Source organism: Parasteatoda tepidariorum, chromosome 3 (genome assembly GCF_982258835.1).
Source record: "Parasteatoda tepidariorum strain Cologne lab strain chromosome 3, Ptep-v5.0, whole genome shotgun sequence".
Taxonomy (NCBI): Eukaryota; Metazoa; Arthropoda; class Arachnida; order Araneae; family Theridiidae; genus Parasteatoda; species Parasteatoda tepidariorum.
The window spans coordinates 8,840,019-8,867,135 of record NC_141757.1 but is presented as its reverse complement, the minus strand read 5'-3'; the positions used below and the strand labels follow the sequence as shown (position 1 = coordinate 8,867,135).

Here is a 27,117-nt window from a genome sequence, read left to right as displayed (position 1 = left end):
AAATGAACAGAAAATATGGAAAATATTAAAGATTAATGAAAAGTGAAAAAGAAAAAATAATGGAATAAATTTTTAAAAAAAATTTTTTTAATCTAAATTTTGAAGGAATGAATTGGTTACGAGTCTTTTTAATATTGGATGAGCTATTTGTTTCGAATCTCGCGCCTAATTTGACTGATTTTTTGAAGAAAAAATAATGAATATCGCTTCATCAGCTCACACGATTATGTCCGCAAAAATAGCAGATAGCACTCCTTTTTGAGGATATAATTGTGTGAGCTGATGAAGAGACTATATCCTTTTTGTTTTCCGGCTGTATATATATTTTTAAATATTTTATTGTAATAATTTCTCCTCTTCTCTTTTCATCCATCTTTAATATTTTCCCTGTTTTCTCCATATTTTCAACTTATTTTATGAGTTCTATATAACTGCAGCTTATGCGCAGCAAATAAAACTTATTAGTTTTCTTAATTTCCTTCGTTTTTTTTCTTCTTTTTATCATTTTGTCTTTATTGGGCTATTTATACATATGTATATAGATGTTTAAAAGATAAAAATGCGAAGAAAAATATGTTTTAAGAAAGAAAACATTATTAAATAAATTTTAAAAAGAAATTAAAAGCCAGAAAATAAAATAATGAAAAGATATAATTTTGTCATCAGCTCACATGATTATATCCGTCAATGACAGTATTTTATTGTATTAATATAGCCAAAGCAAAACAAAAACTTTTTGTCTTGTTATTTTAATTCATCTCCAAGTAGAATTTATCGTCAGTTGAAATTTTGACAATTGATTAAACTAGATGAGGTGCGGGGGTGATTGTCATCTAGATATACTCCAGATTTCAGGGTTTTTCGTATCATCCCTCCAGGTCTAAACACTAGGAGCAGGACATGTGATTTTTTCAGGGAATTTTCGCATATCTGAAACCCATTGATTTTGAGAAACTTGTATTGGCCATAAGTTTTCCTGGTGGGAGTGCTAGTTTTGTTAAAGCAGCGTATGCTCTAACAATTTTGTGAAGTGAGCCTATGTTTTGAGGCGAAATTTCTTTCTAGATTAAAAGTTTGTAAAATCTTGTTTTAGCCATGTTTTTTCCTGGGTGGGAAATGACATCCGTCGTTGAACAGCCAACCCAATTTTAAGTTTAAGACTACTAATGTTCAACTCTGTAGCCTTGAAATTTTGAACCAATCCAGAAGAAAGGGACACTCTTGGACCAGTACCCCCAGAGGTTTCGAATTGTTATGGGAACATGGAGGATTTTGTGACTTGACAGATTTAACGTGCGTCAGTCACCATTTACGACATGGGGAGTTTTCGGCCGGTGGGGATTGAACCCACGACCTTTTGGAGATGGGCCCAGTGCCCTACCAACCAGGTTATCTCGGCTAGGTGGGATATTGAAATTTTTTGTTGTGCCAACAATTTTCTACAATTTTGGGCAACATTTTATAGTTTTTATGTAGTAAATTAGCTAAAACTTATTTTGGCCATAATTTTTTTATATTTTTGGTTGGGCTAACAAGACTGTTAGGATAACTATTTCCTACAATGGATGGATATTTGGATATTTAATGGATGGATATTTAAAGCAAAAATTATCTTACTCTTTTTTTTTCTATAACCTAATTTTGGTTGATGGGATAATGAAAATTTCCGTTGGGATGACAATTTTGTTCAATGAGGTAATTTCTGGAGGTGAAATTAAAACTTGCGTTTTCTAGGTGAAAATTAAGGTAAATTTTGCGTTGATTGTTCTTAGAGTCCTGCAGTGGACTGATCGTAAGGACTTGGTTCCCAGTAGAACACCGAAGTCAAGCATCACTGGCTGCGGTCAATTAGTGGGTGGTTGACCACTTTAATCAGTCTGCGTAGGGACCGAGGGTGGGCGGTATTGGTACTCGTTAAACTGTTCTAACGTAAAGTGCTCGACTTTGCGTGCAGGTCGTTGGGCAACCGAAGCGGGGGGTGCCATCTCCTCAGCAGAGGATCAAAATTGTGATAGCTTGTCTTCGGATCATCCTTGGAAATGTTTCCCAGACCGTCGCCTATAGCCCATTGGCAGCTCTAGTGTGACGTAAATGAACTAAATTCTGCGTCTGACAAAAAACAAATTATGGCAATCAACGCTTATAAAAAATTGTAACGATGAAGAGAGAAAAAACTATCATAGTTTTCCCTAAATATTAAGTAAATTAAATTAATAGAAATTATTAAATGGCTGGAAAAAAGTAAGAAGAATATACAAATACTTTACTTAATTTTCGTCTATATTTATTAAGCATTTTTGAGCAAATTATCAACGTTTCATGTTAGCTTACATAACATACTAAAAAACAGTACGATTAAAAAAAAAGTTTACATTTATTGAAGTAGATAGAAACAAAAAATTACAAGTAAAGAATTAAAAAAAAAAAGAAAAAAACGATTCTAAAAATCTCAGTTTTTCATATTACCACAATTTTAGGAAAAACTAGCTATAAAAGATTAAAATTCTAGTAGAAACAGTTAAAAAAACAGCGTCATTATCTAAACAGACATAATAAAAAAATTAAGGAAAAAGAAAAAATGGAAAAAAATAATTCTTAATTCTTAAAACAAAACTTAAAAGTAAAAAATTTTAGAAAAAAGCGATGATAGAAAAAGTTTATCAAAAATAAGACCTAGAAAATGCGTCTGAATAAAATCGCCGTTGAAAGAAGTATTTTAATTCTAATAAAAAAAATTTATAATTCTCTGAAGAAACCTTAATCACTGTAAATCTCGCTTTTTCGTATTGCCGCAAGTGGGGAGGATTAAAAAAAATAGATTTATACGTCATTAAATTTTTTTATGTAATCTTGTAACGTTTACGAATGAAGTTGATAGAGCGTTGAACTAGGGCTCGAAATACCGCCCGTCCTCGGCGGTCAAAAATTCCCAGCGGACAACGAATTACTTGAATCCGACGTCCGCGTGGACGGCCATTTTCCCGTTAATGTTCGTGACACATTTTCAAATTTTATTATATTGGAAGAGTCTAGCGCCTCACTTCTAAAGGCCATATCACACATAGGGAAAATTCGTTCAATTCAACCATCAACTCAACCCCAACTTCAACTTTCTGTTCAACTACTACCTGAAACAGTTGAACTATGGTTGCCATGCGGTTGAAAAGAGTTGATCATTGATAAACGAGTGATTTCTTTCTTTTTAGGCGATTTAGCGCTTTATACATAGACGGATAAAAATTTTCATCGAAAGACTCAGCGCGTGTGGTAATTAAATTTAATTTAATCGGCGGCAATGGATCCTTCCTCAGCAATTTCAAGTTTGATCATTTACAGTTTGGTAAAGAAAAAAAAAAGATAAGAGAAGGACACTTTGGAGTAAAGCATGACGCTTACGAAGACAGAGATTAGGTTGTTAGGAAAATTTATTGAGAGAACTGTTTGTTTTCATTTGTGCAATCTTTGACATAGAAGTTAAAAATATATAATTAGTTTTAATATTGGAAAAGTAAATTAGGAAAAAAACCACTATTTTGTTATAAATATATTCGTTGCATGCTGTATTAATTTCACTTATTATCATAAATTAAACACATAAGTCGCAATGGATTTTTATCTTTAGTTAATAAATATATTTTTAGATTATTCTTTACCTTTAGTCATATAGTACTTATTTTAAATTATTCAAATAAATTACCTTTAAGTTTTTCATATATTTAATAACATAATATAGCTTTTTGCAACTTACATTTACTATGTATATTTTACAACGGAGAAAACAAAATCTAATATAAGAGTAAAAATAAACAGTAAGAACAAAATTTAGGAGTTTGATAATTTTTTGCACCAAATTAATGCAATTAATTTTTTTAATGTTGACTTTAAGTTCTTGAAAAATTATTAAAATAGTTTTTTAAGAGTTCGATAAGTATTATTATTTATGTTTAGTGAAATACTCTAATTTGAAAAAAATTGTGCTATTTATAGAAAATTAAAAGTTTATGTGAAACTGAATTTTAAAAAAAAGAAAGCTATTAAACGTCACTATTTTGTTAAAGGTTCAACATGAATAAACACAAACTATTTAAAAATTAGGAAAAACAAGAACTGATAAAAGTGAACAATTTATTCCAAAAGCAGTTTCGATTAATTTTTTATGAGCTCTTAAATGATATTTCCTGTGGTGGCGGGATGTTACATTCCAAGTGTTCTCTTTTTTCTTCAAGTTCAATAAATGTGCTCTCCATTTCGATGCTCCATTTAAAAGTTTCTCCAACGGGAGCTTGTTCAAAATTTTGACTCATCTTGGCTGCAATACAAGTAAAAAAATTTATTAAGAAAGGTGAAGCAAATGTATTTAAGGCAACAAACAATAAGGAACAGTCATTAAAAATTAGATAATACCAACCACTTAATTCTGTCAGCATATTGTTATGGTATGAGTAAGTTTTTTATTATCAGTAAAAACTGAAATAAATTTTTAATGGTTTTCCATGTTTTTATAATAAGATTAATAGAAAGTGAAATTAAAATTATGTATAATTACAAGGAATATCAGTTACTTGTCCCATTTTTTCAAATATTTAACCTTAAGAAGAAGACTTCTTTTTTAGATAAATAATTTTAACTTTATCTTTAATTTCAAAAAATAAATTAATCTATTAAATTATGAAAAAAGCAGATATAAAAAGTACCTACATATTAGCATATTTAAAGTTAAACGTGTGTTAATACTTTTTTATTAAAAAAGTTACATTGAAAAAACCTGTTAAGTGCTTTAACGGGTAAAAAAATATTTTCAACTTCCTTCATAATTTATTCAAAACCTGCTTATTAATAATATAAAGCATGCAACTGCATTTGAAAAATTGATCCTTACAGTCTATGTTATTTAAATTTCCATCTAATCTAATTTCATTAAATATTACTTTTTGAAAAAACCCGCTTTAAGTTTTTAATAGTAATACAAAATTACAGATACAAGTTTCTTCAACTTTATAAATATTAAAAACTTAATCATATAAAGCATGCAGATCTATTTGACAAACTTATGCTACACAATAAATTACATAAAATTAAATGTGAATCAATAAGTTTTAATAAAAACATTTTTTTAATAAAACCCACTTAGCGTCCCAAGTGGGTTTTTTCAAGGTGGGCCCACTTATCAATAGAAAGTGCAAAGTAATTGGAAAAAAAAACAAATTTTTATTCCGCGAATACTGACAAATATACAGTTTAAAAATAAAATAATAAAAAGAAATTAATTCTGTCAGCATATTGTTTAGGTATGAGTAAGTTTATTTTTTATAACGCAATTTTTTCCTTTGTAAAAAATATTCAAAATCACTGAATTCAGTACCAACTCTAGAATAATTGCTGGTATAATCTTATCGGAACTATAGAAAGAGAAAAGTAATTGTAAAAAAAAAACTATATTTGAATTCGGCGAATACTTATAAATATACAGTTACGTACGAAAAAGATTAAATGCAATTCATAAAATTTGTTTATCATTTAAAGTAATGTCAAAATATAAAACAAAACTACTTTTATGTACTTGCAAAATTTACTTCAGATTGGCGAATTTGGCGTAGAAAATCATACTTTTAATTCACGGTTAAAAACATAACACATTTATAACATAAACTTCTTTAATGGATAGAAACAGATTTATACTTCTTATAAATTAGCTTTAAAATCAATACTCAATTAAAAACTCACCTGAATTAATATATAACAAATTAGATACGCTGCTTCGTTACATAAACTTTGCCGCCATATTGTTTTGACTTGTGCTATCCCATAACCCCATGCGGTTGCTGCCACCTGATTGGTTGAATTGTGAAGTTGCTTCAACTCTTTCGAAGAGATGTGAAAGAGTTGAACAGCAGTTGATCCAACTCGGATAAGTATAGCACACCTATGTTTTCGGACGGGGTTGTCTTCAGAGTTGAAGTTGAGGTTGAGTTGAAGGTTGAATTGAATGAATTTTCGCTATGTGTGATATGGCCTTAATCTAGAAATCCCGTTAATTCCTTCGTCAGACCAAATGCACATGCTCACGTAATCGGTAAACAAGAGAAAAGTTGCTTGTGATTGTGCATTTGTACTTCTAACGATGAGCTTACAAAAAAACACAATACGTACTGGTCTTAAGCAAAAAGCGTTAAACGCAATCATGAATATCTACCCAAATGGAAAACCGATTTCAGATTTCCGTGCAGAAACCCCTGTAAATCATTGGAGAGTAATAAATAAGAGAAAATTATATTTTTATTTATTTAGAAGCTACGGGTTAGTTTCAAAGGAGGACGGGTACATTATTGGATAAGCCGTCCTCGGGGACGGGTAAAATTTCTGAGTTTTTTCGAGCCCTGAACCCATGTCCAAGTGATCGTGAATTCGATTCCTAACCACCAAAGGCTCCCCGTTCAGTAAATGGTGACTAGTGCACGTTAAATCTGACGGGTCACAGAATCCTCCATGTTTCCTTAACAAATCATACTTCTAGAGGAACTGAATTGGAAATATAGTTCTCCGGTTCAGGTCAAAATTATGATCAGTAGATGTATGAATGGATCCACCCTTCGAGCGGGCTTCGACGTGTGTGTCTGAAGTCGCATTCTTGATCATAGATGGCTCCCTGTGCTTTAAAATTCGTTTAGTTTCACCCAGCAGGCTTTCTGGTATACGCACTTTGCATTAGATACAAAACCAACAAGATAGCTTGGAATGAAAATTTCGGTGAAAATAGCATCTCTCTCGCGTTATTACAAGAAGTCGAAATCATTGGTTTTGGAGCACATGGCGCAATTTTGACGAAAAAAAGCTCCAGGGGCAGGCATTCGTTCCATCGCCATATTTTATATATTCAGTTTCCCTATGGCTGGTGGCGACTGATCCTTATGTTTAGAGGGCTAACTTTGATTGACAGAGGTATGGAAAAAAATTGAACGCATATAGCAGTTTTGTAATGAAATTTTTCTTCGAACAAATAAATAATAGTGACTACATATTCATATGTGTTGCAAATTTATTATTATTTTAAAAGGCTGATATTTTATTCATATCTTATTGATTACTTTGCATTTTATAGGACAGGATGTTGTCTTTATAATGGAGAGTAGTATTTTGGGATTCATCATAGATCTGGTAAGAACTATAGTCTAGAACTTCAATATATTTTCAGACCGTTCAATTATAACGAAAGCACCTAAAGTCAAAAAGGGATTTGCTCACTTTTTCGGGCAGAGTTTGAGAAAGATTATGAGCGATGTCTTATAAAGAAAATTAATTTTATTTCATGCTCAAATTTACTAATATATCATTACTTACATATGTTATGAATATTTCAAATGCATCTTGTATTTACATAACGTGTAAATTTGGTTTAAAGGTGCGACAAGTAAGCCCCCTGACAGTTCCTACACTCTTCAGATTTCTAACTCTGTCCCTAATTATGAGCATTGTTAACATGCGGCACTAAAATCCCATTATTTTTATAGTTTGTACTCCAGGAGTTGGCACTTGGTTCCGCCTTCTTCGCGTGGTATCCGGCGATGCTAATTCGCTTTTTTTTGGGAGAGGCTTGTAAACAATCCTGAAAAAGGTTGCTATTTGGCGAGAATATGACAAAAATATTTCTTTCGCAATCTTTATGTGCATTTTTTTCACATTAATATTTCATAAATTTGATGATATTTCTCTCTTTCGAGTGAATAGTTTGACCTTTTTGATATAATAGCAGAGTACAATAATAACGTATGATAGCAGAGGATAAAGCGAATTAAGTGACTGAAAAAGAATTCGATGTTTGCGTTTGGGCACGCTTTAAGGGTCGTTTCAATTTCAAGAGCGGTAATGTTTCTCCTCTTATTCCTACGCGAAAATTAACTCTCAATCCGATGAGGTAGAACTAAGTGCCAACTCCTGGTGAACGAACAGTAGTTCGGATCACAAGTTTACTACCATCGACTTTCGTTGTAGTGAAAATTTTCGTTGGGATGACAATTTTTTTAATGGGTGAGTTTTGGAGGTAAAATAGAAACTTACTGCCTCTTGGTATAAAAATTAAGGTAAACTTAGCTTTGATTGTTTTTGGAATCCTTCAGTGGTCTGATCGTAAAGACACGGGTCCCAGTAGAACACCGAAGTCAAGCATCTCTGGCTGCGGTCACTAAGCAGGTAGGTGACCACTTTGATCAGCCTGCGTAGGGACTGAGGGGGCACGGTACCGGTTCTCGTTAAACTGTTCTACCGAAGAGTGCACGACTTCACGTGCAGGTCGTTGAGCTACCAAATCAGGGGAGTCACCCTCTCTGCAGAGGATCAAAATTGCGATGGCATGTCTTCGGATCATTCTCAGGGATGTTTCCCAGACCGTCGCCAATAGCCCATTATGCAGCTCTAGTGCAGCGTTAAATAAGTACCTACCTTGTTTTTGGATTATTCCTATAATTTTCTATAATGGGAAAACATTTGTGCGCGAAATTCAAGATTGAAGTTTCTAAATAATAAATTGGCTGAAATTTGTTTTAGTTAAAACTAATTTTGCAGATGTTTTTTTAATTGTTGTTTTTATAATTTTGTCGCTAACAAATATTTACGTTAATGTTATGATTTCGATGAAGGGACAAATGCGTAGAGGGGAAATTTCAACTCGTTCAGGAATCAGTTAAAGCATGTTTTGACCATAACTTTTTTATTTGATAATTTTGCAAAATTCAAGTTTTAGTTTCTATGCTATAAAATAGCTAAAGTTTTCCTTACATTTGTTGCATGAGATTACGTTACTTTTTGGTGCTAACGTGTGTTAACGAATTTGTACAATGCGCTGACATTTGGAGGCAAAATTCTAGCTTGCGATTTTTAGAACATAAGTTAGCTATAACTTGTTTTGTTTAGCTGACAAACTTAGGTTATCGTAGACTTGTCATAAAAGTGCTCATATAATCTAATTCTTACAGTATTTGTTTTCAAACATATAAATTATACCAGTAGACGAATATTAATTATGCAAATCAACGGTACTAAATTTATTAATCATTTTTTTATTTAAAATCTTTTTGAAATAATAATTACTTCATATGAAATCTAATTGTTTCCCATACATTTTACAAAATAGATTGTTTTTATGATGAGATTAAGTTACTAAATAGAATTGATCGGTATTTTGTGAGACCGATAATTTTATTAAGAACTTCAACTTCATGCTACATAAATTTTTATCTTTTTACAAATATAACGAAAACTTCTAAATTTATTTTTTCTGACAAAGAGGGGGGAAGATAACGAGCAATGCTTATGGAAGATATAAAATTTCCCCTCATTTTTGCAGACTAACGACCTACTGCAATGAGCTAATGTTATACACATGCCGCCGGGCTGACCATTGGAGGTTTTCGTGGTTTTCTTCATGTAACGCAAATGTTGGCTAATTCCATCAAAAATTTCTTCACTAAGACTAATTTGTCCCAATGCTTGATCGGATATTGTAGCTGAGACTGGTAGTGAATTCAATGTTCAACGCCGGGCTTTAATATAAATTGAGCTAATGTTTAAAGGTAAAATATTAACTTATGCTTTATAGGTCAAAAGTTATCTAAAACTTATTTTGACAAGAACCATTTTGTCACTTATCGTGGGCTGACGTTTGACGATAAAATACAAATTTGTTGTTTTATGTTTAAGTGGTATAGGTTCTTGTCCAGTTTATAGGTTTTGTGATTTTTTTTTACCGAAAAAGAATAGCTAAAGCACTGTTCCCTATTATATATTATACCACTAAACCAAATATTCGATTTGTACATTGGATACCGAAAACTATCCTAATAATTTTATCCTTCTTAGAAAAATATATATATAGTTGATTCTGTATATTGCGTGATTGCCATTATTTAAAAATTGATTGTGATTTAAATGCCTTACGTAGGCGTTGCTCGTTTCCCTCGTGCTACTTGTCACAAAAAAGAAAGCAAATCTCAAATCTACATCCCTCTTATGTCATAAAGTTTGAAAGGTCCCTATGAAGCCGGGATGAGTCAGGGGATAGAGCGTTCGCCTTTCAGTGAGATGAACCGGGGTTCGATCCCGGCGATGACTGGTCGATACGAATTCCGCATCCCGCTTGCACCGACCACTGTGATGACGTGATATATCCTCAGTGTTAGACAGATCGTGGGTTATATTCCCCTTGCCGTCTGGCTAACCGTGGGAGGTTCTCGTGTTCTTCCTCTCCATATAACGCAAATGGGGGTTTGTTCCATCAGAGTCTTCCAACAAGGCAAATTTCTCCCAATACTTGATCCAGGAGTTTCCTTGTCTTCTGGATTGGGTTCGAAATTACGAGGCTATGGAATTGAACATTTGTATTCGTAAACCCAAAAATTGAGTCGGCTGTTCAACGACGGTTATAAAATAAAATATTAAATAGAAAGGTTTCTATAGTGTTGCATAAATATTTATATAATTTTAACCAATGTGTCGTGTTTTTTCAGGTTTTGAACACTATATGGTATACAAATCCATCTAAGAGTCGATGTCTTAAATTATTAAAAGTAAGTCATGCAAAATATAATCTTCATGCTCTTATTAACCGGCATTTACATAAGTTTTCAAAAAAATAAAAAGAGTACGCAATAAAGATATATATTAATAGCGAACATAATTTCGTATACATAAAAGAAATTACATTTAAGACTTGCCACATATCTGAAAAGACAACATATATTGACGACATAAAAAAAATGTATTTTTAGTCAAGAAAATGTATGAGGCTTTCTAATTATGTTAAAACCATTTTTTAAGAAAACAAGAAATTTCATAACGGAAAAAAGCCACGATATAAGCAGATTAAAATAATTATTTTTTCTGCTGAAAGCATTTAATATCTTGACGTAGACTTAAGAAAAATAGGTAAAAAAACTTTAATCAATGAATTATAAATAACAATTGTAACTTTAGCGTCGTGATAGGGGAATAAGGTTTTCTAATAATGATAATAAAACCATTTCGTGATTCATCCCCTGTAGTATTAAATAATTTAAGTTTTATTGAAATGTCTCGATAAAAAATGGTACATTCTCCAATTAAAATAAAGCTGTTTCTAAATAAATTGCAATGTAGCGAATAATAAAATTAATTCAACTTAATACTATCATAATTGTCCTAAAATGCGATAAAAAATAAAGATAAAATCTTGTTTATAAATAAGCAGAAGTCATTTTGTCGTATCTTCGAATATGGGTTAATTTTGCTTGAAAAATGATCAATGAATTTCAGATGCAAATGTCTTACTACATTGTCTAAATAATAAATGATGCGTAATCAAAGTATGAAGTTAAGCGTACAATTAAATAAAGAATAAAATTTAATATTAAGAGCTAAATAAAAATTGCATACAATAAATGCATCAAACATAAAGTAAAGCGAAAATATAAGGTGTAAAATATTTAATGAAGTAAAAAGAAAGCTTAATATGAAGTAATACTTAATACATTTAGTAGCAATTGTAACAGAGAATAAAGAATAGTTAAGTTTGAAGTATCAGGGAAATTTAAAGCGTAATATATGAAGTATAAGATAAAGTGTTACGGAAAGAGTGAGATATAAAGTGAAGCAAAAAATAAATTTAAAAAGGAGTCACGCGTAAGTAACTGAAAGCGCAAAATATGAAAGTAAAGCTTAAAGTAAAAAGGGGATGGTAAAAATCTGAAAGAATAAAAAGGGAAATATAGAAAAAAAAGTAAAGCGTAGTAGAAAGTATATCGTAAAGTAATGTGTAAAACATAAAGAAACTCGTAAAACGAATAAAGTGTAAACTCAAGTAAAGCGTGTAATATATAGTAAAAGTGTAAAATAACGCGTTAAATATAAAATAAAATAGAGAATAATATAAAGCAGAAGATATTAAAAAAACTGCAATGTGTAAAAAATTAAATAAAGTAAATATTGAACTATTAAGCAAAGCGTAAGGTAGAAAGTATATTATATTTTTGAAATATAATAAAAAGGAAAGTGTAAAGTAAAGAAGACACTAAAATATAATATAGTAAAAAGTACAGCTTAGTTTAAAACAAAGTATTAAGTAAAAAAAATGTGGTATAAAAATTAAATCATAAAATGTAAAGTAAAGAAAACAGCTAGTAAAGTAAAGCATAAAGTAAGAAGCGGAAAGCATAATGTGAAAATTGTGTACACTAAAATGTAAGCATAGAGTTAAATGTAAAGTAAGATGCGTGTCAGGTAGAAAGTATAGTTAACGATAGAGTATAAATTATAGTGTAAATTAAAGTATAATGTAAGACTAAGTTTTGACTAGTCTAGTCTAATTTTGACTGAAACTAATGTAAGACCAAGATTAAACCAAGTTTAAAATTACGTGTAAAATATAAAGTTTAAAGTAAAGAGTAAAATATAAAGAGAAAAGTAAAGTAAACTAAAGCAGAAGGTCAAATAAAACGTGAAGTATAATTTACAGCTTAAGATATAAAGTGAAGCGTAAAATTAAGTGAAGTGTAAAATGTAAAGTAAAACGAGAAATATAAACTATAATGTAAAGTATAAAGTCAAGTGCAAAATTTAGCTTAAAGTCTGAAGAGTAATGTGAAACATATGAAAATATTAAACCATATATAAAAGTTCAGTAATAAGTAAAGAGATTGAAGAAAATATTAAGTAAACTGAATGAGTTAAAATAAATTAAAATTAAAATGTTATTGAATTGTCTTAAACCTGTAATGTTTGGCTTCATGGAAATTTTTTATAAGTATGTGAAGGAGTCGGTCATTTTTTTTCTCATCGTAGAGAGTCGATGTTATTGGAATAATAAAGAAGACAGAGATATTGAAATATGAGAGAATAATTTAAGGTAGATATTTGATAAGAACTATCAAGGTAATTTCAATACCACATGTTGAATACTTTGACTTGAAATATGAAACGATTCATCTTTCGACTAACAAGTCTTACGAAAAATGGTGAATAGCACTTTTGGGATTCGTTTTCAGATTTCACAAATCAAGTCGCATCGAGGTATTATGAAATAAAAATATCAAATTGAATTTAGTGAATAATTTCTTAAACATACAAAAATTGTTTGTCTTTTGAACAAGCAGTAATAATGCTCTTAGTACCATTTACAACATTTAATCAGGCAAACAATAAATAAATTCCGTGCTGATAGAGAAGCACAAGAAAAGGAAATGTGTAAATATGACGCTTAATGGAAAGTAAACGTTTTAATGTATAAGAAGTATAACAGAGTAAGAGTAAAGCATAAAAAGTTATAAACATATAAGAAAAATAAATTTGAAACAAATTACATGATGAAAAGAAACACGTAAAATCTATTGCGTATAGCACGTAAAAGTAAAAGGAAGGCATAAGGAAAATTAACCCATAAAATTGCCCGCTAAAGAAAAGTGAAGCACGGAAAATTTAAAAAAGAAAAATAACGCTTAAAATTTAATTAAAATTTTTACAAAGAAAAATAAATGCCTAAAAACTATGCGTAAAGTAACGCGCTAAAAAGTAAGTTACAAGAATGATATGCACGCAAAAGTAACGCAAGAGAAAATAAACGCGTTAATTTAGAGCTGAGGAAATATGAACGCATAAAAGATACGTAGAAAAGAGGAAAAAATAATGCGTGGACAAGAAAACTCGAAAAAATAACACGTTATAAAAAGTAAAGCATAAAATATTTTTTTAAAAAATCTATAAATGATATATATAGTACGTAAAGTAAGCCTTACGCTTTACTTTTTTTGTAAAGCCTAAAATTTGCGAAAATTATTAAAAACCCATCAGAGTAAAAAGATGCATAATAAAATTTATTTAAAACCGCTTAATTAAACACTCTAAAGCAGTGGTTCCCAACCTGGGGGCGATCGCCCCAAAGGGAGCGATAGAGCTCCTCATGGGGGCGATAATCCTTAGGGGGGCGACGAGTATTCAAAAGATAAAAATTGCTAATAATATTAATGACAAAAGCTATTTGAGATCGAAATTGAAAACATATATGAATCTTATGGTTCTGGTGTAGATAAAGAATTACGATAGTTAAAAAATAAAAAATTGGGATCGTTTTCGTCATACGTTTTGGTATCGCTGGCGGAAATCTGACCTTCAAGAATTCTCTTTTGTTGAAAGTCATGGTTTTTTATATAACTTCTTCTCCTCAAATGTTCCTCTCTCGTCTCATTCCCATCCCTCCGATTTTAAAAGGCATGTAATAGGAGAAACGGATTGATAGACGAAACATTTATATAACTCTAAACCTCTCACAGTTGGTAAACTCGTATTTTACCTGCTACTAAAAAAAATTTTGAAATCATGTTGGGTGAGGGATAGAGCAATAATACTGTTTCCAGGCTTATTGATGAGATGGCCGCAGACGTTGAATCAAAACTCATCAAATTTATGAGAGAAGGTAAATTTGCTTTGCAGATTGATGACTCAACTGTGATAGATAACAAATGTAAGTGCTTGTGCGACAGATGGTGCTCCTGCCATGTCTGGTCGTCATACTGGGCTTCTAGCGCACCTTAAAAAAGAAGTACCGGCGGTCATCACCATTCATTGTGTCATTCATTGTCAACATTTTTCTGCAAAACAGTTGAGTGGTGCCCTGCATGACACTTTACAATTCGTTATTTCTGGCATCAATAAAATCAAAGCTGATTCTCTCAATGGCCGTTTGTTCCGAGAACTTTGCCGTGAAAATGATGAAGCTCCTACATACAGATGTGAGATGGCTTTCAAAAGGAAACTGTTTGCATCGTTTTTTCGAATCGTTTGACTCGGTTACTGAGTTTCTCGACACCACTGATCCTGTCTTAAGTGAGAGTTTGAAGCAACGCAAGTTAGAAACTGCGTACCTCACGGATATTTTTGAAAAAATGTACGAAATCAACGTAAAACTTCAAGGAAATAAAGTGAACATTATCAAGGCTAAGGGAATCATATCTTTATTCATCGGCAAGTTTGATATCTACAAGTCAAACATTGGTCGCAAAGAGCTAATGCAATTTCCAACTTTTAGAAAGTGTTCAATGGCAGATATCGAGATTCTCGAAAATAAAATCTTAATTTTTACTGATCACCTTGACCAGTTAAAAACTTATATCGAATCAAGATTTAAAGATTTGATGAAATTAGAAATTCCGGATTGCATTTTCGATCCTTTCTCTTTTGAAGTTGTGGATAAGCTCACTTCCTCTTTGCAAACTGAGTTTTTAGATTTGAAGTATGCTAAAGTCGTCTTTAAAAAATACGGTTACGAGTTAGCTTGGGTAAAGCTTATGGACACTTATCCACAATTGTGGAAGCAAACTGAGCCGCTTCTCATCTCGTTACCGTCAACATATTTAATGGAGAGAGGATTTAGTTCCGTCGTCCAGCTCCTCACAAAGCAAAGAAATAGGTTGGACATTTGCTTCAAGGGAGACCTGTGACCTGCGTTTAAATCTGACGATGACATTCAAGCTTTACCTGAAATACACCAAATACAGGGCAGTTATTGAAGTGGTAAAAATGTACTTTCTCACTCTTCTTTTTTTTCTCAAATTTTAGTTGCTAACGTTTTAACTTTTTCTTGATCACATTAAAATATGAATTTTAAAAAATTTACTTTTGTTTTGATTATTCCGTTTTAAATATAATTTCTTTTTGAAAAAAAAGATGCACAATTTTTTTTAATTAATAAAAATGGCAGGATAAAATTGCCTCCTTATTTGCATTACAATTTAAATTAAAATCAAATATAACTTAGCGTTTGGCTGCTCACAAGCAGCAATGAATGGTTTTTGAGCAAAAAGAAAAAGGGGGGCGATGTGTGTCAGCCAACCCCAAGAGGGGGGCGATGGTCCAAAAAAGGTTGGGAGCCACTGCTCTAAAGTTACGCTTTAGAAAGTAGAGACTTAAATATAAAGCGTATTAAAATATTAAGTGACGGAAGTAGAACAATAGTTATAGATAGAACAATAGTTTTAAATAGTTTAATTTTTCCAAGTTTGCTTCCGATCTTCTAGGAAATGAATAATTTTTAACACTTTATGGCAAGGTTTTTTTAATACAACATGTTTTAGTTTTTATAGGATTATTTTGCTCAGTAGTCCGAGTCATTAGGACCGGTTTGGATGATTTAAACATGGATAATCGAGTTTGGGAACTGCTGTACATATTTAGATGCCGATCAATCGAATCGGATCACATTTGAAGACTCTAAAACGTTTGCTGTAAGTATAGCATTTTCGTTCGGTTTCATTTTTTTAACTGCTTTTGAAAACTGCAGACAATAAATTAAACTATTTATATACTTTTTTAACCGATTTTTTGCAACCTTAGGCAGCAAAATAGCTTACTTCTGACCATTCTTGCATGGGTGGAAATCCAAGATGATTGTCTGTATTATTCTGTTCTGATAAAATCTGCTCTAGTTCAAAAATAAATCTTACTTAGTTCCGAGAAAAATACGTATTCCAAAGAGTTTTATAAAAGTTTAAAGTGCCTGCAGCATTCTCGTTTTTTATATTTTAATAAAGATCAAACTGAGAAAACAAACGATAATGTATTATTTAGTTTAATGAACAATTGAGTAGATAAAAATTGGAATTTCTAATTCTTTTCAAGATAACGTTGTTCCAGAAAATATTAAGCTGAAATGTACTTTCCTTTGTATGTTTGACACCTTTTTCAAATGGTAAGGTTAAGAAATAGTGCGAAAACTACTTAAAAATTATCAAGGGGGGAAATATAGAAATAAATTATTACAATATTAACTTTTTTACATAAAAATTTTTGACTTGATATTTTTCATTGTTAGTGTCACTGAAAATAAGCAAATCACGTCCTATGCTTAAGTGAGAAAGAAACAAAGCACTATCTTGCTCTAATATTAGCTATTCCTGAAGTAATCAAATTTTAGAATTCAAACAAATGAGGTAACTATTCAAAAAATACAATTAGTAGATATTTCAATTCATTTTATAAAAGTTTGTAAATAGTATTCATTATTTCTGTTTTTTTTTGTTAAAGTTCCGAAACACATAACAGCAATTATTGTCCAATTTTTTTTCTTTTTTAAAACTTCTTTTTTTAAATTTGAAGTTAATTCAACTGATATTTTATAGGAAAAATTTAAAAGATAGTGATTTAAGTGACTTACGTAAGTATTACTCATAAAATTAGTAAATCACAAACCCCCCATCCCCTTTATGTCCTTACAAAGCAATTAAAATATTCCTATAATGTTGCATAAGTGTTTATGTAATAATAATCAATATGTGATATTTTTTCAGCTCTTGAAAACTTCATGAAGGACAAATTCAAACACGACTTGACATCTTAGCTTTTTAAAGGTAAGCAATATAAGAGAAGAGCTTAATAATTTTCGCGGTAATATTATCCAGCATTGATATATATTTTCAAGCAAACAAAAAGAGTATGCAATTAAAAGGAAGTAGGAAACATAAGCTCACCGGACAAAAAATTAGTCACCCAAGCGCCAATCACCGCGATGAATCTTTAGGTTTCGTTAGAAGACGCAGTGGTCAAATAATGTGCTCAACTGCTTCAACGCGATCAAAGTCAAGTAGCTATCAGCGAGATAATTTTTCTGAAGTGAAATTATGTGTAAATATAGGTAAGTGTAAGGATGTAATAGAGTGGCAAAACGGAGCAATTGTGTTTGGCCATGCCCATGGTCATAAGGTGAATTAAGTGACTGAATTTTTTGGTTTTTTAATTCTGACTGTTAATGTGTCTACAAGTAGTGGTGTAATACATGTGGTCACGAAAAAGATCCTGCATGAAAGGGATCAGAGACGTGTTTCATGACTTCTCAATCAAAATCACTTCCAAACCCAACAGGAGTTGCTTAAGTAAGTAAATGAAGGTCCATTCCAAACTGTCAGTGAGAAAACGTTGCGTCGGGAGCTGCGTGCATTGAACATTTGTCGAACCTCTTGTAAGAGGCCATTGCTCGCTAAGGCACTTGTAGACTGGCCGAATGAATTGTGGTATGGCGAATCACGTTTTTGCCTTTATTCAAAAGGCGCATGTCATCGAGTACAACGGAGAGCAGATGAAGTATTTCATCCTGACTGTGCGCAAGGTCAGTTTCAAGCAGAAGGTGAGTCTGTCATGTTTTGGGGGAGTTTTTCTTATTATGGATGGGGCTCCCTCACTAAGGAGGCCACTAACACGAGCCAGCATGTTTGAGTATTCCGGATAATCAGATGATGCCTTTCAGTCAACATCTTTATGAAAAGAGTGTGCCGACATCCCTATTTTTCAAGATGACAACAAGCAAAGTTCATAGGGCTGGAAGAATATGTGACTGATTTTATGAACGAACACTCAGACACTCAAATGCATCTCGTATGGCATGCAAAGTTACACGAGTTCAACCCCATTGAAAATTTGTGGGACATGTTGGAACAACGGGTAAAACGCCGAAATCAGCATCCTCGCAATTTGGTGGATTTGTGCGGTTAAATCCTCAGCGAGAGTCTTGAACTGAATTCGACGTACCTGCAAAACCTTATGGAACTCACTTCCGAACCGAATCCAGGTGGTTATCGAATCGATCAGATGAAGCGGTGTTACATGCTATAAAAAGATGTTTTTCATGATTTCACAAAGGTTGACTAATTTTTTGTCCGGTGTGATTAGTTTCGTATACTGAAAAGAAATTGCACTAAGACTTAAAACATTTTTAACAATAAGACAGCAAATTCTTCAGAATTAAAACAAAAAAACAGTAGTTTCGTCCAGAAAATATTTGAATCTTTTTAAACGTGTAAAGGCCATTTTTGAAAACATGGACTCCCTTTGTGGAAAAAAAATCGCGATATAAGTAAAAAAAAAAACAATTAATTTGTCTGCTGAAAGCATTTAAAATCTAAACGTAAGTTGAGTAATATATAAAAGCAGCACGCAAAATACAAAAAATGATAAAATTAAACATAACTTTTTATGCGAAAGAAAAATAAATGCGTGAAGAAAGCGAAAAAAAAACTCATAAGAGAAATAAAGCAGATATTGTGTTAATTGATGAAAAAAAACAAATATAGCGGGAAAAATAATGTATAAAAAAGTAAACGTGAAAATAAAACGCTTAAGAAGAGGAAAAGCGTAAATAAAGGGCGTAAAAAATAATAACGTATTATGTACGGTAAAGGATAGCGATATAAATAAAAGCAATGCGTAAAATTAATTATAAGAAAAGAAAACAAAAGTATGACATGAAGAAAAAAAAACGTAAATTATAATAAGGAGTAAATTTAGTATTAAATAAACGTAGAAACGTGTAAATGTGGCGCATAAAAAAACGAAGAAATAAAAACAGCTCATAAAAATGTCAGCCAAGTACAAGAAGAGAAAACGCTTCGAGTAAAGTATAAAAGCTATGTCCAAAATACAATAAAATGTAAAATTAAACATAACTTTTTGTGCGCAGAAAAAATAAATGTGTGAAGACAGGCGAAAAAATAAAATATAAAGTAGATATTGTGTTAATTAAGTAAAAAAATCAAATATGGCGGGAAAAATAATGCATAAAAAAGTAAACGCGAAAAAAAAAACGCTTCAGAAGAGGAGAAGCGTAAATATAGGGCGTAAAGAAAATAAAAACGTAAAATGTACGGTAAAGGATAGCGATATAAATAAAAGCAATGCGTAAAATTAATTATAAGAAAAGGAAACAAAAGTATGACATGAAGAAAAAAAAACGTAAATTATAATAGGGAGTAAATTTAGTATTAAATAAACGTAGAAAGGAGTAAATGTGGCGCATAAAAAAACGAAGAAATAAAAGAAGCGCATAAAAATTTCAGCCATGTACAAGAAGAAAAAACGCTTCGAGTAAAGTATAAAAGCTGTGTCCAAAATACAATAAAATGTAAAATTAAACATAACTTCTTATGCGCAAGAAAAATAAATGCGTGAACACAGGCGAAAAAATAACTCATAAAGAAAAAGAAAATATAAAGTAGATATTGTGTTAATTAAGTAAAAAAAAAACAAATATAGCGGGAAAAATAATGCATGAAAAAGTAAACGTGAAAAAAAAAAAACGCTTAAGAAGAGGAGAAGCGTAAATATAGGGCGTAAAAAAGTAAAAACGTAAAATGTACGGTAAAGGATAGCGATATAAATAAAAGCAATGCGTAAAATTAATTATAAGAAAAGAAAACAAAAGTATGACATGAAGAAAAAAAAACGTAAATTATAATAGGGAGTAAAGAATAATAAACGTAGAAAGGAGTAAATGTGGCGCATAAAAAAACGAAGAAATAAAAGCAGCGCATAAAAATGTCAGCCATGTACGAGAAGAAAAAACGCTTCGAGTATGTGTAAAAACTATGTCCAAAATACAATAAAATGTAAAATTAAACATAACTTTTTATGCGCAGAAAAAATAAATGTGTGAAGACAGGCGAAAAAATAAAATATAAAGTAGATATTGTGTTAATTAAGTAAAAAAATCAAATATAGCGGGAAAAATAATGCATAAAAAAGTAAACGTGAAAAAACAAACGCTCTAGGAGAGGAGAAGCGTAAATATAGGGCGTAAAAAAAAATAGAAACGTAAAATGTACGGTAAAGGTTAGCGATAAAGCAATGCGTAATATTAATTACAAGAAAAGGAAATTATAATAAGGAGTAAATTTAGTATTAAATAAGCGTAGAAACGAGTAAATGTGGCGCATAAAAAAAACGAAGAAATAAAAGCAGGACATAAAAATGTCAGTCATGTACAAGTTGAAAAAACGCTTCGAGTAAAGTATAAAAGCTATGTCCAAAATACAATAAAATGTAAAACTAAACATAACTTTTTATGCGCAGAAAAAATAAATATAAAGTAGATATTGTGTTAATTAAGTAAAAAAATCAAATATAGCGGGAAAAATAATGCATAAAAAAGTAAACGTGAAAAAAAAAAAACGCTTAAGAAGCAGAGAAGCGTAAATATAGAGCGTAAAGAAAATAAAAACGTAAAAAGTACGGTAAAGAATAGCGATATAAATAAAAGCAATGCGTAAAATTAATAATAAGAAAAGGAAACAAAAGTATGACATGAAGAAAAAAAAACGTAATATAGCGGGAAAAATAATGCATAAAAAAGTAAACGTGAAAAAAAACGCTTTAGAAGAGGAGAAGCGTAAATATAGGGCGTAAAAAAAATAAAAACGTAAAATGTACGGTAAAGGTTAGCGATATAAATAAAAGCAATGCGTAAAATTATTTATAAGAAAAGGAAACAAAAGTATGACATGAAGAAAAAAAAACGTAAATTATAATAAGGAGTAAATTTAGTGTTAAATAAACGTAGAAACAAGTAAATGTGACGCATATAAAAACGAAGAAATAAAAGCAGCTCATAAAAATGTCAGCCATGTACAAGAAGAAAAAACGCTTCGAGTAAAGTATAAAACCTATGTCCAAAATACAGTAAAATGCAAAATTAAACATAACTTTTTATCCGCAAGAAAAATAAATGCGTGAAGACAGGCGAAAAAATAACTCTTAAAAAAGATAAAATATAAAGTAGATATTGCGTAAATTAAGTAAGAAAAAAAAACAAATATAGCGGGAAAAATATTGCATAAAAAAGTAAACGTGAAAACAAAAACGCTTAAGAATAAGAGAAGCGTAAATATAGGGCGTAAAGAAAATAAAAACGTAAAATGTACGGTAAAGGATAGCGATATAAATAAAAGCAATGCGTAAAATTAATAATAAGAAAAGGAAACAAAAGTATGACATGAAGAAAAAAAAACGTAATATAGCGGGAAAAATAATGCATAAAAAAGTAAACGTGAAAAAAAACGCTTTAGAAGAGGAGAAGCGTAAATATAGGGCGTAAAAAAAATAAAAACGCAAAATGTACGGTAAAGGTTAGCGATATAAATAAAAGCAATGCGTAAAATTAATTATAAGAAAAGGAAACAAAAGTATGACATGAAGAAAAAAAAACGAAAATTATAATAGGGAGTAAATTTAGTATTAAATAAACGTAGAAAGGAGTAAATGTTGCGCATAAAAAAACGAAATAAAAGCAGCGCATAAAAATGTCAGCCATGTACAAGAAGAAAAAACGCTTCGAGTAAAGTATAAAAGCTATGTCCAAAATACAATAAAATGTAAAATTAAACATAACTTTTTATGCGCAAGAAAAATAAATGCGTGAAGACAGGCGAAAAAATAACTCATAAAAAAAGTAAAATATAAGGTAGATATTGTGTTAATTATGTAAAAAAACAAATATAGCGGAAAAAATAATGCATAAAAAAGTAAACGTGAAGAAAAAACGCTTAAGAAGAGGAGAAGCGTAAATATAGGGCGTAAAAAAAATAAAAACGTAAAATGTACGGTAAAGGTTAGCGATATAAATAAAAGAAATGCGGAAAATTAATTATAAGAAAAGGAAACAAAAGTATGACATGAAGAAAAAAAAACGTAAATTATAATAAGGAGTAAATTTAGTATTAAATAAACGTAGAAACGAGTAAATGTGGCGCATAAAAATGTCAGCCATGTACAAGAAGAAAAAACGCTTCGAGTATGTGTAAAAGCTATGTCGAAAATACAATAAAATGTAAAATTAAACATAACTTTTTATGCGCAAGAAAAATAAATGCGTGAAGACAGGCGAAAAAATAACTCATAAAGAAAAATAAAATATAAAGTAGATATTGTGATAATTAAGTAAAAAAAAAAAAAAACAAATATAGCGGGAAAATTAATGCATGAATAAGTAAACGTGAAAAAAAAACGCTTAAGAAGAGGAGAAGCGTAAATATAGGGCCTAAAAAAATAAAAACGTAAAATGTACGGTAAAGGTTAGCGATATAAATAAAAGCAATGTGTAAAATTAATTATAAGAAAAGGAAACAAAAGTATGACATGAAGAAAAAAAACGTAAATTATAATAAGGAGTAAATTTAGTGTTAAATAAACGTAGAAACAAGTAAATGTGACGCATAAAAAAACGAAGAAATAAAAGCAGCTCATAAAAATGTCAGCCATGTACAAGAAGAAAAAACGCTTCGAGTAAAGTATAAAACCTATGTCCAAAATACAGTAAAATGCAAAATTAAACATAACTTTTTATCCGCAAGAAAAATAAATGCGTGAAGACAGGCGAAAAAATAACTCTTAAAAAAGATAAAATATAAAGTAGATATTGCGTAAATTAAGTAAGAAAAAAAAACAAATATAGCGGGAAAAATATTGCATAAAAAAGTAAACGTGAAAACAAAAACGCTTAAGAAGAGGAGAACGTAAATATAGGGAGTAAAAAAAATAAAAACGTAAAATGTACGGTAAAGGATAGCGATATAAATAAAAGCAATACGTAAAATTAATTATAAGAAAAGGAAACAAAAGTATGACATGAAGAAAAAAAAACGTAAATTATAATAAGGAGCAAATTTAGTATTAAATAAACGTAGAAACGATTAAATGTGGCGCATAAAAAAACGAAGAAATAAAAGCAGCGCATAAAAATGTCAGCCATGTACAAGAAGAAAAAACGCTTCGAGTATGTGTAAAAGCTATGTCGAAAATACAATAAAATGTAAAATTAAACATAACTTTTTATGCGCAAGAAAAATAAATGCGTGAAGACAGGCGAAAAAATAACTCATAAAAAAAATAAAATATAAGGTAGATATTGTGCTAATTATGTAAAAAAAAAAAAACAAATATAGCGGAAAAAATAATGCATAAAAAATTAAACGTGAAAAAAAAACGCTTAAGAAGAGGAGAAGCGTAAATATAGGGCGTAAAAAAAATAAAAACGTAAAATGTACGGTAAAGGTTAGCGATATAAATAAAAGCAATGCGGAAAATTAATTATAAGAAAAGGAAACAAAATTATGACATGAAGAAAAAAAAACGTAAATTATAATAAGGAGCAAATTTAGTATTAAATAAACGTAGAAACGATTAAATGTGGCGCATAAAAAAACGAAGAAATAAAAGCAGCGCATAAAAATGTCAGCCATGTGCAAGAAGAAAAAACGCTTCGAGTATGTGTAAAAGCTATGTCGAAAATACAATAAAATGTAAAATTAAACATAACTTTTTATGCGCAAGAAAAATAAATGCGTGAAGACAGGCGAAAAAATAACTCATAAAGAAAAATAAAATATAAAGTAGATATTGTGTTAATTAAGTAAAAAAAAAAAAAAAAAAAAATATAGCGGGAAAATTAATGCATGAATAAGTAAACGTTAAAAAAAAACGCTTAAGAAGAGGAGAAGCGTAAATATAGGGCCTAAAAAAATAAAAACGTAAAATGTACGGTAAAGAATAGCGATATAAATAAAAGCAATGCGTAAAATTAATTATAAGAAAAGAAAACAAAAGTTTGACATGAAGAAAAAAAAACGTAAATTATAATAAGGAGTAAATTTAGTATTAAATAAACGTAGAAAGGAGTAAATGTGGCGCATAAAAAAACGAAGAAATAAAAGCAGTGCATAAAAATGTCAGCCATGTACGAGAAGAAAAAACGCTTCGAGTATGTGTAAAAGCTATGTCCAAAATACAATAAAATGTAAAATTAAACATAACTTTTTATGCGCAAGAAAAATAAATGCGTGAAGACAGGCGAAAAAATAACTCATAAAAAAAATAAAAAAGGTAGATATTGTGTTAATTATGTAAAAAAAAAAAAAAAACAAATATAGCGGAAAAAATAATGCATAAAAAAGTAAACGTGAAGAAAAAACGCTTAAGAAGAGGAGAAGCGTAAATATAGGGCGTAAAAAAAATAAAAACGTAAAATGTACGGTAAAGGTTAGCGATATAAATAAAAGCAATGCGGAAAATTAATTATAAGAAAAGGAAACAAAAGTATGACATGAAGAAAAAAAAACGTAAATTATAATAAGGAGCAAATTTAGTATTAAATAAACGTAGAAACGATTAAATGTGGCGCATAAAAAAACGAAGAAATAAAAGCAGCGCATAAAAATGTCAGCCATGTGCAAGAAGAAAAAACGCTTCGAGTATGTGTAAAAGCTATGTCGAAAATACAATAAAATGTAAAATTAAACATAACTTTTTATGCGCAAGAAAAATAAATGCGTGAAGACAGGCGAAAAAATAACTCATAAAGAAAAATAAAATATAAAGTAGATATTGTGTTAATTAAGTAAAAAAAAAAAAAAAAAATATAGCGGGAAAATTAATGCATGAATAAGTAAACGTTAAAAAAAAACGCTTAAGAAGAGGAGAAGCGTAAATATAGGGCCTAAAAAAATAAAAACGTAAAATGTACGGTAAAGAATAGCGATATAAATAAAAGCAATGCGTAAAATTAATTATAAGAAAAGAAAACAAAAGTTTGACATGAAGAAAAAAAAACGTAAATTATAATAAGGAGTAAATTTAGTATTAAATAAACGTAGAAAGGAGTAAATGTGGCGCATAAAAAAACGAAGAAATAAAAGCAGTGCATAAAAATGTCAGCCATGTACGAGAAGAAAAAACGCTTCGAGTATGTGTAAAAGCTATGTCCAAAATACAATAAAATGTAAAATTAAACATAACTTTTTATGCGCAGAAAAAATAAATGTGTGAAGACAGGCGAAAAAATAAAATATAAAGAAAAATAAAATATAAAGTAGATATTGTGTTAATTAAGTAAAAAAATCAAATATAGCGGGAAAAATAATGCATAAAAAAGTAAACGTAAAAAAAAAACGCTTTAGAAGAGGAGAAGCGTAAATATAGGGCGTAAAAAAAATTAAAACGTAAAATGTACGGTAAAGGATAGCGATATAAATAAAAGCAATGCGTAAAATTAATTATAAGAAAAGGAAACAAAAGTATGACATGAAGAAAAAAAAACGTTATATAGCGGGAAAAATAATGCATAAAAAATAAACGTGAAAAAAAAACGCTTTAGAAGAGGAGAAGCGTAAATATAGGGCGTAAAAAAAATAAAAACGTAAAATGTACGGTAAAGGTTAGTGATATAAATAAAAGCAATGCGTACAATTAATTATAAGAAAAGGAAACAAAAGTATGTCATGACGAATAATAAACGTAAATTATAATAAGGAGTAAATTTAGTGTTAAATAAACGTAGAAACAAGTAAATGTGACGCATAAGAAAAACGAAGAAATAAAAGCAGCTCATAAAAATGTCAGCCATGTACAAAAAGAAAAAACGCTTCGAGTAAAGTATAAAAGCTATGTCCAAAATACAATAAAATGCAAAATTAAACATAACTTTTTTTCCGCAAGAAAAATAAATGCGTGAAGACAGGCGAAAAAATAACTCATAAAAAAAATATATATATAAAATAGATATTGTGTTAATTAAGTAAAAAAATCAAATATAGCGGGAAAAATAATGCATAAAAAAGTAAACGTGAAAACAAAAACGCTTAAGAATAAGAGAAGCGTAAATATAGGGCGTAAAGAAAATAAAAACGTAAAATGTACGGTAAAGGTTAGCGATATAAATAAAAGCAATGCGTAAAATTAATTATAAGAAAAGGAAACAAAAGTATGACAAGAAGAAAAAAAAACGAAAATTATAATAGGGAGTAAATTTAGTATTAAATAAACGTAGAAAGGAGTAAATGTTGCGCATAAAAAAACGAAATAAAAGCAGCGCATAAAAATGTCAGCCATGTACAAGAAGAAAAAACGCTTCGAGTAAAGTATAAAAGCTATGTCCAAAATACAATAAAATGTAAAATTAAACATAACTTTTTATGCGCAAGAAAAATAAATGCGTGAAGACAGGCGAAAAAATAACTCATAAAAAAAATAAAAAAGGTAGATATTGTGTTAATTATGTAAAAAAAAAAAAAACAAATATAGCGGAAAAAATAATGCATAAAAAAGTAAACGTGAAGAAAAAACGCTTAAGAAGAGGAGAAGCGTAAATATAGGGCGTAAAAAAAATAAAAACGTAAAATGTACGGTAAAGGTTAGCGATATAAATAAAAGCAATGCGGAAAATTAATTATAAGAAAAGGAAACAAAAGTATGACATGAAGAAAAAAAAACGTAAATTATAATAAGGAGTAAATTTAGTATAAAATAAACGTAGAAACGAGTAAATGTGGCGCATAAAAATGTCAG

General features: G+C 30.1%; 1 protein-coding gene and 1 long non-coding RNA gene across 2 annotated transcripts in view; one reads left to right on the top strand and one right to left on the bottom strand.

Moving 5' to 3' along the window:
• Positions 1–27,117, top strand: part of LOC139424856 (uncharacterized) — a 165,038-nt gene that overhangs the window by 65,097 nt on the left and 72,824 nt on the right. Inside the window, exons 14-17 of the mRNA XM_087158755.1 lie at positions 7,100–7,155; positions 10,500–10,559; positions 16,092–16,241; positions 17,304–17,363. The gene's annotated coding sequence lies outside the window, so the exon portion shown is untranslated. The remainder of the gene's footprint in view (positions 1–7,099; positions 7,156–10,499; positions 10,560–16,091; positions 16,242–17,303; positions 17,364–27,117) is intronic.
• On the bottom strand, positions 4,109–6,010 carry LOC147812752 (uncharacterized). The gene is made up of 2 exons (XR_015432261.1): positions 5,725–6,010; positions 4,109–4,309 (listed from the first exon to the last, which is right to left on the bottom strand). It is a non-coding gene; the product is annotated as an uncharacterized LOC147812752 (long non-coding RNA).